The sequence below is a fragment of the Dendrobates tinctorius genome, unplaced genomic scaffold, assembly GCF_039654945.1.
Source record: "Dendrobates tinctorius isolate UK_male_01 unplaced genomic scaffold, ASM3965494v1 ptg000010l, whole genome shotgun sequence".
Lineage (NCBI taxonomy): Eukaryota > Metazoa > Chordata > Amphibia > Anura > Dendrobatidae > Dendrobates > Dendrobates tinctorius.
Window position 1 is genome coordinate 5,890,949 of NW_027361678.1, and position 18,058 is coordinate 5,909,006.

General features: G+C 49.8%; 1 long non-coding RNA gene across 1 annotated transcript in view; it reads left to right on the forward strand.

The window, feature by feature from the left end:
* Positions 1–981: 981 nt before the first annotated feature.
* The window catches only part of LOC141097880 (uncharacterized), a 45,668-nt gene continuing 28,591 nt past the window's right edge, over positions 982–18,058 (forward strand). Inside the window, exons 1-2 of the long non-coding RNA XR_012234075.1 lie at positions 982–1,170; positions 2,693–2,780. This is a non-coding gene — a long non-coding RNA (uncharacterized lncRNA). The remainder of the gene's footprint in view (positions 1,171–2,692; positions 2,781–18,058) is intronic.

Sequence of the window (18,058 nt, forward strand, 5' to 3'; positions counted from 1 at the left end):
TTTTCTGGACTTAGCTTGTATTTCTGCTTTTGCCTCCTACGGTGACTCATTCATAACAGATAAATCTGCCATTACCCTTTCTTTAGATAATATGTCTGGCTGACCCTAGCCAATGAGCTAATCGATCCGTGGCATTGGATTTGGATCAAACTTGGACATCTCATTTAGCTTCCTGTAGTCATTACAAAAGCGCTATTGTCCATTCAGCTTCAGCACAAGGACAATATGGCTGGACCAGCTGATCTTTAACTCCTCGATGAAGCCCAGGCTCAACATCCTCCTCGCCTCCTTGGAGATCATCCCGCGGCGGGCTTCGGGAATCAGATACGGCTTTTGGTTCACCCTCACATGCGTTTCCGTCAGGATTTCATGTTCCACAACCGGTGTACATCTTGGTAAGTCTGTAAACAGGTCCCGTTTCCGCTGAATCAACTCGTGGCACTGTTGTTTCTGGGTCGGCGATAGTGTCTCTGCCACAGTGACATCCTCAACCCTGGCCTCTAGGCATATTGATTTCACCGGATCCCTGTCTCGCCACGGTTTCAGCAGGTTAATGTGGTACACCTGATGTGGCTTTCTTCTCCTTGGTTGATGAACCTTGTAGTTAAGGTCACTCAACTTGTCAACCACCTCATATGGTCCTTGCCACTCGGACAGGAATTTTCTTTCCACTGTGGGGATCAGGGCCGTCATCAGGGCATGACAGGCATTACACCTGTATGGGGCCCGGTGATTAGAGGGGCCCGCCCGGGCCCGGCGGCCGCGGCGGCGCCTGAGCAAGCTGGGCGCTGCAGCCTGGTCCGCGCTCGCTGCTTGGGTCCCGGCCGGGCCCCCCTACAATTTTTTCAGCGGTTCGGGGCCCCCTGTCCTCCCCCTCATCCTGCTCTGCCTGTGGTGTTACATTCACTCACTGTGACAGACAGCAGGGAAGGTCCGGCCAGCGCTTGGCTCCTCCTCTTCTCTCCCCCACCCCCAGTGCACCATGGTCCACTCCAGCACCGCCCCCGGCTCACGTCACACGCTGCTCTTCACTTCCTCATTCCTGAGCAAGCAGAAGAGCAGTGTGCACATGGCGTCGGCGTGGGACTGGGAGGCGAGCGGCTGCAGCAGAGCAGAAGACGTCGGTCCATGGACGACGGTCTGATGGTGCGGTGGACGGTGAGCGAGCAGGTAAGTGAATATTCTTTTTATGTCTGTCTGTGTCAGGGGCCCTGGCTGTGCTGATCATGGGGAGTCTGGGGGCCCGGGGATGGTTGTTGTGATCATGGGGGGGGGGAGTCTGGGGGCCCCGGCAAGGCCGGACAGTTGCTGTCTGATCATGAGGGACATTGGGGTCCTGTGGGGGACCCAGGGGCCTGGGTGGCTGATGGTGGGGTGTGGGGGACCCAGGGGCCTGGGTGGCTGAAGGTGGGGGACCCGCCTGGCTGTTCGTGGGGGACCCAGGGGCCTGCCCGGCTGTTCGTGGGGGACCCGGGGGCCCACCCGGCTGTTTGTGGGGATTCTGTGGGGTCCTGGGGAGCCACGGGGTCCTGTGGGGATCCTGTGGAGTCCTGGGGAGCCAGGGGGTCCTGTGGGGATCCTGTGGAGTCCTGGGGAGCCAGGGGGTCTTGTGGGGATCCTGTGGGGTCCTGCGGAGCCAGGGGGTCCTATGGGGATCCTGTGGGGTCCTGGGGAACCAGGGGGTCCTGCGGGGACCCAGGGGCCCGGTTGTTCATGGGGGGGTAGCTAGGAGGCCCGGCTGATGATGGAGTGAGCCAGGGGGCTGATGGGGTGAGCTAGGGCCCAGGGGGACAAATCTCCAGCGTCCATGATTAGTAGGCACATTGTTGACTGTCTCCACCTGCAGCTCAGCCCGTTGTCCTGTCCTTTTCGTCAGCACAGACTGTGCTGCACATGCACAGTACCAGCATGTTGACTGTCTCCACCTGCAGCTCAGCCCTTAGTCCTATCCTTTTCGTCAGCACAGACTGTGTGGCACATGCACAGTACCAGCATGTTGACTGTCTCCACCGCAGCACAGCCTGTAGTCCTATGCTTTTAGTCAGCACACACTGTGCTGAGACCAGTACCCACATCATGTTGACTGTCTCCACCTGCAGCTCAACCTGTAGTCCTATCCTTTCAGTCAGCATAAACTGTGCTGACTAGTACCAGCATGTTGACTGTCTCCACCTACAGCTCAGCCCGTAGTCCTATATGGGGTATCAGCCTACTCAGGACAAATTGCACAACTACTGTTAGGGTCCAATTTCTCATGTTACACTTGGGAAAAACAAACTTTGGGTGTGAAAAGATCATTTTTTTGAAAATAAAATTAGATTTTTGATTTTTATGGCTCTAAATTATAAAAACTGTCAAGCACTTGGGGGTTCAAAGTGCTCACCGCACATCTAGATAAGTTCCTTAAGGTGTCTACTTTACCGTAGCATTTACTGATCGTGGGAACATACCCTAAAGAGTTTTTGAATTATGACTGTATGAAAGTTAGTAAACTAAATGGGTGATCAGCCCTTTACTCTTGACTCCTGTTTTATTATTTTTTTTACATAATCACTTACAGTTACGTTTTGAGGTGTATTTACGTTCTATAATTTATCAGTTTTTACTAATTACCAATAAAGATTTTTTTTGTAGTGTATAATCAGTGATTATATGTGCAATAATATACACTTTTCATTCATTTGGTGGGCAGGCTGAGGCGGCAGCGGTGAGCAGGCTGAGACAACCATTAGATTCCTCTTGACTGGGTGGTGGGCTCGGCGGCAACAGCGGCTGTGTGAGTAAGTAACAAGTCCATGTATTCGTTTGTCCACCATTTCAGTATGTGATTGTACTTACCGTATATATACATTGCTATTGGGAGTCGAAGGGGGAGGGGGAAGGAATGATTGTATAATGATTCCTTCCCCGTCCCCCTTCGACTCCACAGTAGCAATGTATATATAAGCTACTGGATGATCCTGACCTGCTGAAAAACAAAATGCCCAATGATAGCATAAGGCAGCAGTGCTCAGGATAATCCAGTAGCTTAGAAGTGAAAGGTCGGAGGGATTTTGGAAGGTTTGTGTGGTGGAGGAGGAGCTAGGGTGGAGGCGGAACTGGGGGTGGAGCCTGGGTGGAGTCTCAAGGGGGGCCCCATATATTTTGCCAGTATGGGGCCCCGAAATTCCTAGTGGCAGCCCTGGTGGGGATCAGCACCAACACCCAGTCTCCAGGGCTGAAATGTCTCAGTCTTGTCAACCAATTGTAGACCTTTGCCTGGGCCTCTTGTGCTTGAAAGAGGCTCTCCCTCACAATCGGCATCACGCTCGTGATTCTGTGCTGTATTTGGGCCACATGTTCGATAACACTTTAGTGGGGCGTTACCTCCGCTTCCCAGGTCTCCTTGGCAATGTCCAGAAGTCTCCAAGGGGGCTGTTCGTATAGCAGCTTGCATGGAGAGAACCTCGTAGAGGCCTGTGGGACTTCTTTAATGGAGAACAGAAGGTACGGTAGCAGGAACACTGTCTCTTTAAATCTTCTGTTTGTTTATTAGACAGACAGCATGAACCAACATGAGGGGAAAAATTAATACTGCTCTTTGGGGCAAAGCAGGAATACAAAGAAAAAAATGCTACGACACAGTCCATACAATTGCAAGAAGCGGCCTGCTCTAGAGCAACACAGGTTCAGTCTTTCCTCAAGACACAAACCACTTGAGATCCTCTCTCCAACCCTGTTGAACCAAGACTGCCTCTGCAGTCCAGCTATTTAAGCCCCAGACCACACCCTGGGGTGAACATCCTCCCACCCGCTCTATGGATGACCACACATAAAAGCCAGTCCATTACACAAATTAGTTAATCACTCACCACACTTATTGTGCTGAAGGGAACAATTTTGGGTTTTATATCACTGATGCCATTAAGCGTAGTGAAACTTATCTCCCCTCCAGCACTTTATCAGTGACTTTACCACACTTCTTAATAACTCAGCACGTATACATGCATCCAAAAGGACGTCGTGTGAACATACCCTTTGTGGGTGCAACTCATCAGCAACAGCTATAGGGAGCAAGACTTAAAAGAGATCATGGTGGGTAATGGCAGATCTATGTGGCCGGGTGGGGGGCTAATTTTCGCCGACACATGCTTGACCATCACTCTACTTAAAGTCCTTTTTACTGCAGTCATGCAGTGAGGAGCAACAAGAAGCTTTGGATCCCCTTCCTAGTGATTGGTGGGGTCCCCGTAAAACAGTATATCTCCATTGTGGAAAAGACCATCTAAAGATATATTTAGTAACAAGTTATATTTTATTTTACCATGATACAAGGGAAATGAAATAATTTGCAAGTTAAATCTGCATCTCCTCAGCAGACGCTATTCTGAAGTCTAATGATGAAGTGTGGGTTTTACGGCTGTGCTAAATAAAATTTATTCAGTGTCATAAATAATGTAAGAAAAATCAGAGGTAAAGATTTTTAAGTACATGGCAAGTATAACGGTGGTGATTGACTACACGTACTAGGCACTTTTTAGGATTATTTGGCTTTGTTAGTGACACTGAAAGGGAGTCGGTCTCCCCAAAACACAATTATAACCACATGTAGGGGATGTGGCCACTAAAAACATTAAAAATAACATCAAGATGGTCTGGAAATTATTGTTCCTATTAAAGGAAATCTATCCCCCAAAAAGCGATTTACACTACTTGTACAGTCCTATCGGGGATTTGACCCTTTTAAAGCTCATACTGGCAGTATAGGTTTTACTTTTTCACTTAGAAAGACAGTGTTATTTCTTATGTAAATGAGGGCTCTTCAGTGCACCTTTGGAGCGACCATGGGCTCTGTACCTCAATGAGCCCCCCTCAATCAACTTGCCGTGCACTGCCACTTAGCAATCGCTTGCTCAGAACATGCGCTGTCTGACTTGAATCCATGGCCCCGCATGTCCGCTCTGACATTGCAGGCGCTTTATTATTGGTCATTCAGTTTTTACAGATGAAAAATATAAAATGTGTTTCATTCGTGAATGCCCACATGGTAAATTAATATTTTGCCAAACCACGCAGTAAAATACAACTTGTGTAAATGTACCCTGCAGAGGAAATTCATCAAAACTGATGTTCTAAACATCAGTATCAATCTAGAATTAACTCTAGTAAGACGCAGCAGAATAATAGTCATATGCCTCCTAATGAATTTGGTGCATCTTTTGGCTGCCAATGTACTCCAGTCAGGGGCAGACATACCATTTGTGCAACCTGTGAAGCCACACAATAGCCTAAGGGGCAAAGGGGGCCACTACCACCTCCAAAGCACGTGGAGTTAGGCATTATAATAAGGACTGCAAATGGCTCATATATTGTTCTCGCCTTTCTCTGTATGGGGTCCGCAAAGCCAGGTAGGACAGGGTTAAGTAATAGCTCTGCAGGATTTAATTAGATGCACCTGCTTAGCTTTTTACTAGAACCAAGGCCTGTGATCATTAAGGGGAGTCAGACTACTGGATGAAGCAGAGTGAAGAGTGCTGTTGGTAAGTGACCAGCCAAAATGTGAGCTGTAATGGAGAAAGAGACATGCCAAAGTCTCTCTCTGAATGGGGACTACATGGGTCAGCTAGGAAAGGTGAGCAGTCTGTGTATTGGAGCTGCAGAATTATGTGTGGAAGCTGCAGCCTGTTCATTGTGAACTGTGCCTGGAGTTGAACACTTCTGTTTGACGCTGGAAGCTACTGGAGCTCAGGCTGAAGGAGATACCAAGACTTGTAGGATTGTTTTTTTCTGTATATGAAGTTTGATCTGGGAAAAAGGATTGCAATCTGTTCAGGCAAGTCTGGAACGACATATGTGCTTGTCACGGATGTGGTTTGTAGAACCACTGTGCCACGAACCATGGAGAGCCTGGAGGGGTGTGACTAAGCGAGCACCTGACTGTTCACTAGAGCCTCTGATTCTGAGGTTAGACTTGGCTCCCGAAGAATGCTACTGGAGCTCAGGCTGAAGGAGATACCAAGACTTGTAGGATTGTTTTTTTCTGTATATGAAGTTTGATCTGGGAAAAAGGATTGCAATCTGTTCAGGCAAGTCTGGAACGACATATGTGCTTGTCACTGATGTGATTTGTAGAATCACTGTGCCACGAACCATGGAGAGCCTGGAGGGGTGTGACTAAGGCTGGTTTCACATTCGCGTTAAAACGACGCTGCGCACTGCGTCGTTAAGCCCCGCCCCGATCCGGCTCCCTGCCCGCCCCATCCGGGATCACCGCCTACTTTTGCATTTGCACGCATGCGATCGGCGCACCCTATCTTTAGCATAGGGTGCGCAGATCATGCGCTGCCAGTGTGAAAGCAGCGTGCTGCGCACTTTTGACGGTGCGCCGTGCGCGCCAAAATGCAGCATGTTGCACTTCGGCGTGCACGGCGCACCGTCAAAAGTGCGCAGCACGCTACTTTCACACTGGCAGCGCATGATCTGCGCACCCTATGCTAAAGATAGGGTGCGACGATCGCATGCGTGCAAATGCGAAAGTAGGCGGTGATCCCGGATGGGGCGGGCATGGAGCCGGATCGGGGCGGGGCTTAACGACGCAGTGCGCAGCGTCGTTTTAACGCGAATGTGAAACCAGCCTTAGCGAGCACCTGACTGTTCACTAGAGCCTCTGATGGTGAGGTTAGACTTGGCTCCCGAAGAATGCTAGGTGCCACTCCAGGGCAGACCAACGGACGCGCAGCAGCCGCTGGTTCCAGAGGACAGACTGGATGGAGCAGCAGGCAGAGATTGTGTCAGACTGCAGCAGGCAGAGTTTGTATCAGAGTGCAGCAGAGATTGTATCAGAGTGCAGCAGGCAGAGTTTGTATCAGAGTGCAACAGGCAGAGTCTGCATCAGAATGCAGCAGGTGGGATTTGCACCAGAGTGCAGCAGGCAGGATTTGCATCAGAGTTCAGCAGGCAGGGTCTGCATCAGAGTGGAAATAGCAAGTGCACATGTGGCGCCCCTGAGGGTTCAGTTGACCCAGAGGTACTGCACCTCCTCCTGAGGTGTAGTATCCCACTCTCCAGGTAAGATGTTAACACCTGACCAGACTCCAGCACCTACATCCAGCACAGACACCTTAGAACAGCAAAGCACCTTTATGGCAGCTGCTTTGGTTCATGAAGGGTGCTGGGTGGTGGGTGGAGCTTAGATTATACTAGAGGGGAAAGCTGACAGGAAGTTAGGTCCATTCCCCACAGGGGTAAGCGGAGAGAGGACATCTCTGCAGTCAGATTCCCCATAGAAGGGGAGAAAGACAGTTCCCCACTGGTGAAGGAGGGAAAGGACGTAGTTGCAGCAACCTCCTGTGAGCTGGAGCTGCTGGCAAGGAAGGAGGAAGAAAGAAGGATCAGTTGTTCAGAAGGAAGATAGATAAGAATGGAACGTGAGGAGGAGAGAGACTGGGGATTGCTAGAGCAGAGCCCTTTCCTAAGTTTAATGCGCCAAGGCCGGGTGCCGGTATCCGAGGTTGTGTGTGATACTAATGATCCTACAGCAGAAATCGTAGGAATAGAAGTTGTGACCACTTTATTTCCACCTAAGACTCGAAGACATAGCAGCAACGTGAGCCGGGACATGATTGTATGGAGTCCCTGAAGCAGGTTACTGCTGCCTGTCATACGAGTGGAGTTATAAGTAACATCAAGAAAGAGGAACTTGAGTGTAATTCAGAACTACAAGTACTTCAGATCAACACCATCTACTACTGCCCTGGGACTACAGCTCTGCCTGTGGAGAGCTATTACATCTTTGCTGCACCACACCATCGGTCCCAGAGGATCTGCACCGCAGCCCTGGTCACCTCTGACCAGATACCACAGGTGGCATCACGGACTATCTACTGTGGTGTAGTGACCACTGTGTCCGCTAGTGAGCGCTGTGTGGGTGTCCCAGGACAAATGGATAGCCTTGTCCAGAGTGGTAACAGGAGCAGGGTGCTAATGGCTTGTTATGTATCTCAAGGTGGGTGGCCTTGGAATGGAGGCTTGCTTATGTGCTGATCAGCAGAACTGATCTTTCATTCCAATATGTCAGAGAAAAGTCTCCAGGTAGCTGGTGAGAGGGGCGGAACCAGTTACCTACAAACCCACCCTGGGGGTGTGTTTAAGAACGCTATTGTAAAGTGTGTATGAGTGGTTGAAGGACCTGTGATGAGGTCATAGCCATGTGACCCGGTGGGCGTAGCTACAGACCATATAAGGTGGCCAGGGTAGGTCACATGAAGTGAATGCTGGGACCTGGTTGGTCCGTTTTGGAAGGTCCCGTCTGAGAGAGATGGGGCTGTCTTCCTGACAGCAAGTGAACGCTGTGCTAATGGCTGCACGTGCCTGATAGTTCCCTGGAGGGAATGAACGTCTGCAGCGTGGTGAAGCAGCCATGAGGTAAACCCAGAGAGGGGATATAACAGTGAGGCTAAGAGAGCCTGTGTGCTGGACATGGCACAGCCTGTGTGACCACAGGAATAACAGAGTGAAGCTCTGTCATGGACGCTATGCTGTTAATATGAACTTTATGTTGCTGGTCATGGTTTATGATGCCTAAATAAACTGCATGGACTGTGCCTGTTTTATGGAAAACCTGTGCCGTATGTGATTTATTGGCTGCCAAGCGAGTGTCCCCAATCTTGAATGACAGCGCTACCTTACACTACCTATAAACTTTATTCCATTCCACCTATTGTTACATGGACACCCAGGGCCACAGTCAGGGTCACTGCCACTGCGACACTTACCCTTTAAGACACTGACCCGGTACCGAGTAATCCCCACACCTGCCCTGGGGGTGATCCACACATGCTACCAGTAGCATCGAGAAATCAATTGTGACTTCCTTTGTCCCGCGTGTCCTTGGATTCAGCTCCAAGGGTCTTTCCTGGGGGAATTTGCGACAGACTGACTGGAGCGACAGTGACCATCTTGGATGGTTCGATGATAAATTGAGAATCCTCCTCTTGGTCCCCGGACAGGAAAGAACGAGAGAGGGCATCGTCTCGGACTCTCTTGTCACCAGACCTGAAATGCAACAAAAAGTTAAAGCGGGCAAAAAACAAAGACCACCTGGCTTGGTGTGGATTAAGTCTTTGGGTAGACTGGAGGTACGCCAGGTTCTTATGTTCAGTGAAGATAACCACTGGATAAGCTGTGCCCTCCAGCAGATAACGCCACTCCTCCAAAGCTATCTTAATGGCGAGTAACCAATGGAGTAGTTAGTTACGTTCTGGAGCAGAGAAGGCCTTTGAGAAGAAACCGCTGGACACTGAGCGACCCGAGGAAGATTTCTGAGTGAGCACAGCTCCAGCCCCTAACGAGGATGCTTCTACCTCTAGGAAGAACCGTTTGCTCAAATTTAGATGATGCAGAACAGGAGCAGTAGAAAAGGACCGTTTTAAGAGAGCGGAAGGCCTCCTCAGCCTCGGAGGACCAGTTCTTAGGGTCTGCTCCTTTTCGGGTTAAAGCAAAGATAGAAGCGGTCAGAGTGAAGAAGTGAGGAATAATAGTTAGCAACACCAAGGAATCTCTGGATGGCTTTGACTCCAACGGGCAGTGGCCTTTTAAGGATGGAAGAGACTTTCTCAGGATCCATCCTGAGTCCGGTATCTGAAATAATGTAACCCAAGAAGGGAAGGGAGGACTATTCAAAAACGCATTTCTTGTACTTGGCGCAGAGTCGATTCTTCCTTAGATGTTGAATAACTTGCTGAATTGCTCGTGTGTGGGAGGCCAGATCTGGTGGAAAATACCAGAATATCGTCTAGATACAGAACCACGCAGGAATAAAGCAGGTCCTTGGAAGATATCATTGACAAACTCTTAAAAACTGCCGGTGCATGACTGAGGCTGTAGGGCATCACTCTGTATTTGTAATGTCCATCCCTGGTGTTGAAAGCCGTCTTCCATTCATCTCCCCAGCAAATGCGGACTAGATTGTAGGCACCCCTTAAATCTAATTTGGTAAAGATCCTGGCACCTCTTAATCGGTCAAACAACTCAGGGATAAATGGGATAGGGTATTTATTTTTTACCGTGATCTGGTTGATGCCCCGATAGTGTATACATATACAGGGTCGGAGTGATCCGTTCTTCTTTTTAACTAAGAAAAACCCAGCCCCAGCAGGAGAGGAGGACTTCTGAATGAACCCCCTGGCCAAATGCTCCTGAATGTGGTCCGACATAGCTTGAGTCTCAGCTGGGGACAGAGGGTAACTTTGGCCTCTAGGGCCTCTAGGAGGTGTAGATCAGGGAATTAAGTCGATAGGGCAGTCATGCGGCCTGTGAGGTGGCAAAGTCTCTGATTCCTTCTTGTCGTGCTGTTGTAGCCATGGTAGGCCTAAGAGAAAGGTGTGAATCATGTGGGAAATAATATAGAAGACAGTCCTCTCAGTATGAAGCATCCCAACACGGACCTCAAGCGGCTCAGTAGCCAGACGAACCGTCTCCCGAAGAGCTCTCCCATAGACAGATGTTATTGCCAGGGGGATCTTGAGCGGATGAACTGGGATTTGGAACCGATCCACTACAGCTTGGAGGATAAAATTTCCAACTGCCCCGGAATCTGAATATGCCGACTCAACAAACTGAGATTCACCGGTTGTCATGGCCACAGTAAGGGTCAGGGGTAGGGAGATGTCTTTTCCATCTAGGGAGGTCCTCCTACCGACCCTAGATGCCGGAGCTTCTCCGGCTTTACTGGATAGACTCAAATGGAGTGACCCATGTCTCCACAACATAGGCACTGGCCTTTAGCGTGTCGATCCCTCAGTCACTGTCTAGCAACGACAAGGTGGTCGATCTGCATGGGTTCAGATGAGTCCTCGACAAGGGAGGGCAAAGGAACAAGTGGCCTTTGAAAAGATGGAGTCAGGCGCTGCGGTCCTCTTTCACGTGCCACCTCACAGGCATGCTCACGGAAAGGAAGGATGGCGAGGGAGATTAGGTCATCGAAGGAAGTTGGTAAGTATCGACCAGCTAGCTCATCCTCATGTTTCCAGAGAGGCCCTCCCAGAATGTTGCCACCAATGCTTCATTATTCCAACCGAGCTAGGACGCCAGAGTACGGAAGCGTACCGCATATTGTCCCATAGACGAGTTGGACTGGCATAAGCAAAGAAGAGCGGAAGCTGCAGAGTTGGTTCACACGGGTTTCCTCGAATACTTTGCGAAAGGCTTCCAAGAATACGGACAAATTGGAGATGATAGGGTCCTCTCTCTCCCATAATGGATTCAACCATGTCACGGCCTCACCTCCAAGATGTGACATAAGAACTGCCACCTTTGTTTGATATGACAAGAAGTGATGAGGAAGGAGTTGAAAGGGTAGCCAGCACTGATTGATGAACCCGCGGCACAGCTTCGGATTGCCTTCAAAGCGTGGTGGAGCTGCAAGTGGGGAACATGGATCTCGAACTAAGCAAACTGTCTGGAAAGTCTCCGGAGAAGTCACTGTTGCTTCAACATGTGAGAGCTCTGGAGAGATGTTTAAGGCCTCCACCTTGGTGGTTATGGACTGCAACTGTATGGACAGCTCTTCCTGTGTGTCTTTCTGTACATGGTTCAAACAGGCATGATCTGGGGTCCAGCGGGGTCCATGGTCTGAACAAACTGTCACGGACGTGGTTTGTAGAACCACTGTGCCATGGACCGTGGAGAGCCTGGAGGGGTGTGACTAAGCGAGCACCTGACTGTTCACTAGAGCCTCTGATGGTAAGGATAGACTTGGCTCCCGTTGAACACCAGGTGCCACTTCAGGGCAGACCAACGGACGCACAGCTGCTGGACCCAGGGGACAGACTGGATGGAGCAGCAGGCAGAGTTTGTATTAGGCTACTTTCACACATCAGGTTTTCGGCGTCAGGCGCGATCCGGCGTCGTGCCGGAATGCCGGATCCGGCAAATGTTTTGTAAAACCTGATGTGCTGGATCCGTTTTTCTGCCGGATCCGTCTTGTTCTTGACAGACAAAACCGGATCCGTCTCATCCGGTTCATCCGTTTTTCTATCCGTTTTTCGACGGATTACGCCGGATCTGGTTTTTAAAATTGACCCTTGTGGCCTTCCGAACGGGATTGGCTACTGGAAAACTATATATAGCATGTTCCTACAGCCCTTCTTTGACAGGTTGTAGAGGAGAAAGTGCAGGTTGGAGAGAAGAGCAAGTTACTGGCGAAGATGGATGTTGTCATTGGAAATATTACCACTAGAAGTTCTGTGACGGTTTCAGTAATGAGGGACAATTTTGCACTATACTTTATGTCACCTCAAGGCAGAGTACACTGGCAGGATGACAGAGTGTGAAAGATTTGTGCCCTAACCAAACTTGTGTACCTTCTGGACCAACAGTATATACCTTTGCCAACCAAAGTAGGCTATCTTGTCATGGTCTACTATTTTTAGCTTTAGGCCACAGGTGTGTTCCTTGGTTGTGTTTTATGCAAAGTATTTCACCTTTTAACAAAAGTTGTGTTCATTGTTAGGAAATCACCAACAATAAACACAACTTTTCAGGTGAAATACTTTGCTTCAAACACAACCAGGAACACAACTGTGGCAAAAAGCTAAAATTTACCCACAGTTATATACCTGGTTTTGAATACCTTTTTACCTTTTAAATACCCTGTATTTAACCTTTTTTTTAAACATATTTCGCCGCAGAAAGAAATGACAGACAACCAGTGTAAACAATAATTTAACTTTTATTAAAATATTGTTTTTTGTGTAAACTGTTTTTAAAGTTAAAAAAACTTTTTTAATAAAGGTTTGAAACCAACCAAATGGGCATTTTTATTACAAAAAAAACATTATAACTCGGTGTAGTGTGGGGTGGAAATACTGCTGGAGGGGCTGCGGGACACTTCGACAATGGGAGTGTGGAGAGAGGACTGGGATCGTGGTGGGGAAGGTACAGTTAGAGGTGATGGTGTGGAAAAAGCTACAGAATGGGTGGACATGTGGGAGGCAGAAGAGGTGGTGGGCGGTGGAGTGGAGGGTTGGGCAGGGACTGTAGGAGCAGATGATGTTGATGGAAAGTTGTATGGGGAAGGAGTTTGGTACGGGGAAGGAGTTTGGTACGGGGAAGGAGTTTGGTACGGGACAGGTTGCTGGAAGTGGGGAGATGTCTGGTACTGGGGAGGTTGCTGGTACTGGGAAGGTTGCTGGTACTGGTGAGGTTGCTGGTATGTAATAGGAGGGGGAGGATGGAAAGTGGCTGGAGGGGGTGCAGATGTAATAGGAGGGGGAGGATGGAAAGTGGCTGGAGGGGGTGCAGATGTAATAGGAGGGGGAGGATGGAAAGTGGCTGGAGGGGGTGCAGGTGGAGGAACTACAGTGGTGGGAGGTGGAGGTTGGGATGTAACCTGCTGTAGAGCACCGTGGCACGAATGCATTACATGCATCTGCTGGGTAGGAGATAGTGTTGCCATGCGCTCCACAACAGACCTGAAAAAGGTGTGGTTTGGCGAAGATCTTGCTTCTGAATGCATGGTTTGCAGAGGTGTCTTCACCTCCAGAATGCTGGAGTTGATCTGCTGAAAGCCTGCGGAGATTTGCTCTGACAAGACTTTTAGACAGTTCTGGAAAGATGCATTCAGATGCAAGAACTCTGGCGCATAACTCTTTTCCTGACCCCTCTGCCGCTGCCGCCCAGTACCCGCAGGTGTACTAGAGGTGGCAGGGGCAGAAGGGTGGGGTAAAGGGAAAGCGATCTCCTCACCAGCAGCTTCATGTAATGTAGGCGGCCACGATGCTCCTGTGCTGGTGGATGGGACAGATGGGTCGAATGTGTGGGAAGGCTGGGAAGGTGCAGATGTACCGGGGCGGTCGAAGTGTCCCTCGGTGCCGGTCTCCTCAGGGATCGCCTCAGAAGGGTCCAATCGTGCAGGCTCCCGAGTGCTGCTCACCGTGCTGTGGAATAAAGAAAAAAAAAAAACAATTAAAATACTGACATGGTATGGCCCTGGCTGAAAAAAAAAAGTTACATCTAACATTTTTTTTCACATGTGGTGTGTAATATTTACCTTCTAGTGACCATTGTTTCCTGGAGGAACGACAGGGCTTGTGCGTACTTGTACTTGCTCCTGCGTCCTCCAGATCCACTCGGGGCTCGCATCTCTTTATTGAACTCCTTCTTGAAACGATCCCTCACAGACCGCCACCGATTCACAATTCTGTTCCCTGAAACGAGAAAGGAGTGGTTAGTATACAACATCAGTGTTTCACAAACTCCAGTCCTCATGGTCCCCAGGGGTCATGTTTTCAGGATTTCCATAGTAAATAGAAATCCTGAACACATGATCCGTGGGGACCACGAGGACTGGAGTTCGGGAAACACTGGTTTACATCAAGCAACCGGTACTGTATATACTTACGCTCTTTAATCTGGGCCCGAACATCGAGGTCCTCCCAGCGGCCCACAAGGAGCGAACAGATTTCCTCCCAGAGTCGTCGGGTAACGATAAGGTCAGCGTGGCGGCGGTCAGCCATATTCCAGAGCGGCTCCCTTTCTCTGACGAGATCGATGAGGTGGTCCACATCGAGTCCTCCATCCTCACCGTCAGAGTCGGGAGCACGCTGTGAAGGCTGTTAAAGAAAAAGACAAAAATAACATAATTAGCCTCCACAAAAGAAATGAAATAAAAAGTGCAAAAAAACAAAGCAAAAATATTTATACTTACACGCTGGTGACCGCCGCGTTGCTGTCGCCGACGACCCTGGGAGGCACTGCGAGGACCTCTTGGCCGAGCACCAGATTGGGAAGACTAGAGAAGAAAACAAAAAATGTTATGTCTTTGGATGTAGGCATTTGTTTGCTGTGTGTGGTCTGCAGAACATTGTTTTCTATGTGTTGTGTGTAGTGTGATGTTGTGTTTGATGCAAAAAACTTACCAATTGTGAGCCCACTCCAAGTGTCTGTCCACCCCTTCCTTCTTCTTCTGGGAGCTCCTCTTCATCTTGTGAATCCTGTTTTGAAATAAAAGGCAATGAATAGACATATATTACAGAGATGATGGATTTTGGAAATAAAAACTTACCGTCAAACGCTGACGATGCGAGGGAGGGCTCCCAGAAGATGATGTGCTGTCTTCCTGGTGGCCACACTCCATGCCTGTGGGTGGTGTTCCAGCTGCTGCCATTGCTGCTGCTGCTGCTGCATCTATTGGGCGGCTGTTGAATAAAGAGAAACAAAGGGCCAATGAATATCTTGATATTCAATAGCCCTAGTTTAGAGGAATGGGGGATTTGATAATTACCGTCTCTCATCTGCTGCTGGCCTCCCCTCCTCAGCATGTTCCATTTGCTGCTCCATTTGGGGTGGTGGTGGTGCTGATGGTGCTGCAGTGGTCTCCTGCCTTCTCCTGCTGCGCTTGGTTGCTTTCTTGGGTGGCATGTTGGGTGTGGCTGTGGGTCCCACTGTCTTGCTTTTATATATGTCTTGTGGGCAGAGCTACTGAGCATGCTCAGACCAAAAAAACCGGATCCGGCAACCGGATCCGGCTTTCGCCGGATCAGGCGCATTGCAGCGCTCATAGGCTTTCATTGTGTGAAAAAGCCGGACGCGCCGGATCCGGCGTGTCCGGCTTTTTCGCCGGAGACAAAAAACGTTACAGTAGCCGTTTTTTCCAGACGCCGGATCGCGACACATTGCCGGATCCGGCGAAAACCGGATGAAACGCATGGCCATCCGGCGCGATCCGGCGCAAATGCAAGTCAATGGGGGGGAAACCGGATCCGGCATTGCATTTCGCCGGATCCGGTTTCTGTCAAAAGCGCCGGATCGCGCCTGACGGCGAAAACCTGATGTGTGAAAGAGGCCTTAGAATGCAGCAGACAGAGTTTGCACCAGAGTGCAGGAGACAGAGATCGCACCAGAGTGTAGCAGGCAGAGTTCGCACCAGAGTGCAGCAGGCAGAGTTGGTATCAGAGTGCAGCAGGCAGAGCAGAGTTTGTGTCAGAGTGCAGCAGGCAGGGATTTGCACCAGAGCGCAACAGGGACTGGTATGCAACCTTACACAACATAGACAGCAAACAGGAAGGTTGCTCAGGCACCTCCCCAGTGGGGAGGAAGCAATATATATACATAATGCCTCTCAGCCATGGGCTGGAGTGGAAATAGCAAGTGCACACGCTGGCCCTTTAAGAGGGCAGGAGCGCGTGCGCATGCCCTATGGACATGGCTGGAAGCCCGGCTGGAAGCAAGCAGAGCAAGAAGAAGGGGGGAACGACCACAGCACGGGTGAGTGAAGTGACACGCCGGAGACCCTGCTTGTCCTATTTAAGATCTGCCACACTGTGAACACTCTGCACTGTTGTGAACTCATTTTCTGGTTTACCTCTGGCTTCTGGTGAGGGTGGTGGAGCTGGCTGTGTTGACAGAGGAGTCGTGAGTTCTCCATCCGGGCTCCCTCTAGTGGTGACAGTAGGTAATGAAGCTGATCTAAATGGCAGAGAACTGCCACCTGAGGAGGAGGACTGTTCGTGGACATCAGGAGTGTTATGAATGGGTCACCGAGAACAAAAAACAAAACAAGCTAAGCCACAGAAAACCGATCAAACCAGCCGCACCACCTCCCGACACCACCAGAGGGAGTTCATAAGGGGAACCCGAGAATGAACTCACAAGAGTACCCCCCCCTTGAGGAGGGGTCACCGAACCCTCATCCATGCCACCAGGCCGATCAGGATGGGCCCGGTGAAAAGCACAAACCAATCTATTGGCATGAATATCGGAGGCAGAGACCCAAGAATTATCCTCCTGACCATAACCCTTCCATTTGACCAAATACTGGAGTCTCTGTCTAACCAAACGAGAATCCAATATTTTCTCTACCTCATATTCCACATTGCCTTCGACCAACACAGGGTCAGGAGGTGCCGCCATAGGAACCACTGGCTCAACAAACCTCTTCAACAGAGATTTGTGAAATACGTTATGGATCTTGAATGTGACTGGAAGAGCCAATCGAAACGAAACAGGATTAAGAATTTCCAAAATCTTATAAGGACCAATAAATCTTGGCTTAAATTTAGGAGATGCAACCTTCATAGGAATATTCTTAGACGACAACCAAACCATATCACCCACTTTAAACCGGGGACCAATGGTCCTATGCCAGTTGGAAAATCGCTGGGCCTGAGAGAGTGAAAACTTATCCACCACTTGGTCCCATATCTGCTGCATTCTCTCAACCACAGTGTCCACACCTGGGCAGGACGAAGATTCCACTTGCCCTGAAGAGAATCGAGGATGAAACCCAAAATTACAGAAAAAGGGTGACATCAAAGTGGCAGAGCTAGCTCTATTGTTCAGTGCGAATTCGGCCAAGGGCAAAAATAATACCCAATTGGGTCGCCCTCGCTCACCCAGGGAAGCGGGGTACTCGGTACCGGGCCGGTGTCTGGAGGATGTGTCACTGCAGCTGTGACCCGGTCCGTGGCCCTGGGCACCCAATGTCAATGGCGGGGATGTTAATGGTGTTAGAGTTTATAGGAATAGTTCGTGACGCCACCCGTGGTGTTTGGCAAGTGAGATGTTGAGCCAACGCTGCATACAGATCCGCTGGGACTGATGGTGTGGTGCAGCAGAGATGGTATAGCTCCCCACAGGTGGAGCTGTAGTCCCAGGGCAGTGTAGGTGCAATGGATGAGGAGAGGCGCAGGATGGTGCAGATGTTGTTACCCAGGTGTAGCTGTGCCGGAATAACTGGAGGACGCCAGGGTGTGCGGTTCCAAAGCTTTACTCACTGTTTGCAGTTCACACACACGCCTGCCTCCGTACTATGTTCTCCGGGTCAGGGCTCCAGCCAACCTCCAGGCCAGATAGGGTTCTCCCTTCCACACTCCGCCAATATGTACCTTCACTGAGCGACTCCTCCAATGCGCCTTTAGGTGCGAAGCACTCCTGTACTTAGTTACCCTGGAATGCCTCTCTCTAGGTGTTCCTAGTCTTTACTTGTATGACAGACAGCTGTAGCCTGCTTCGGGGACTCCTCACTGCGTCCCAGCTCTCTATTCATTTGCTGTTGTGTCCCAAGTCTATGAGGGGAGCA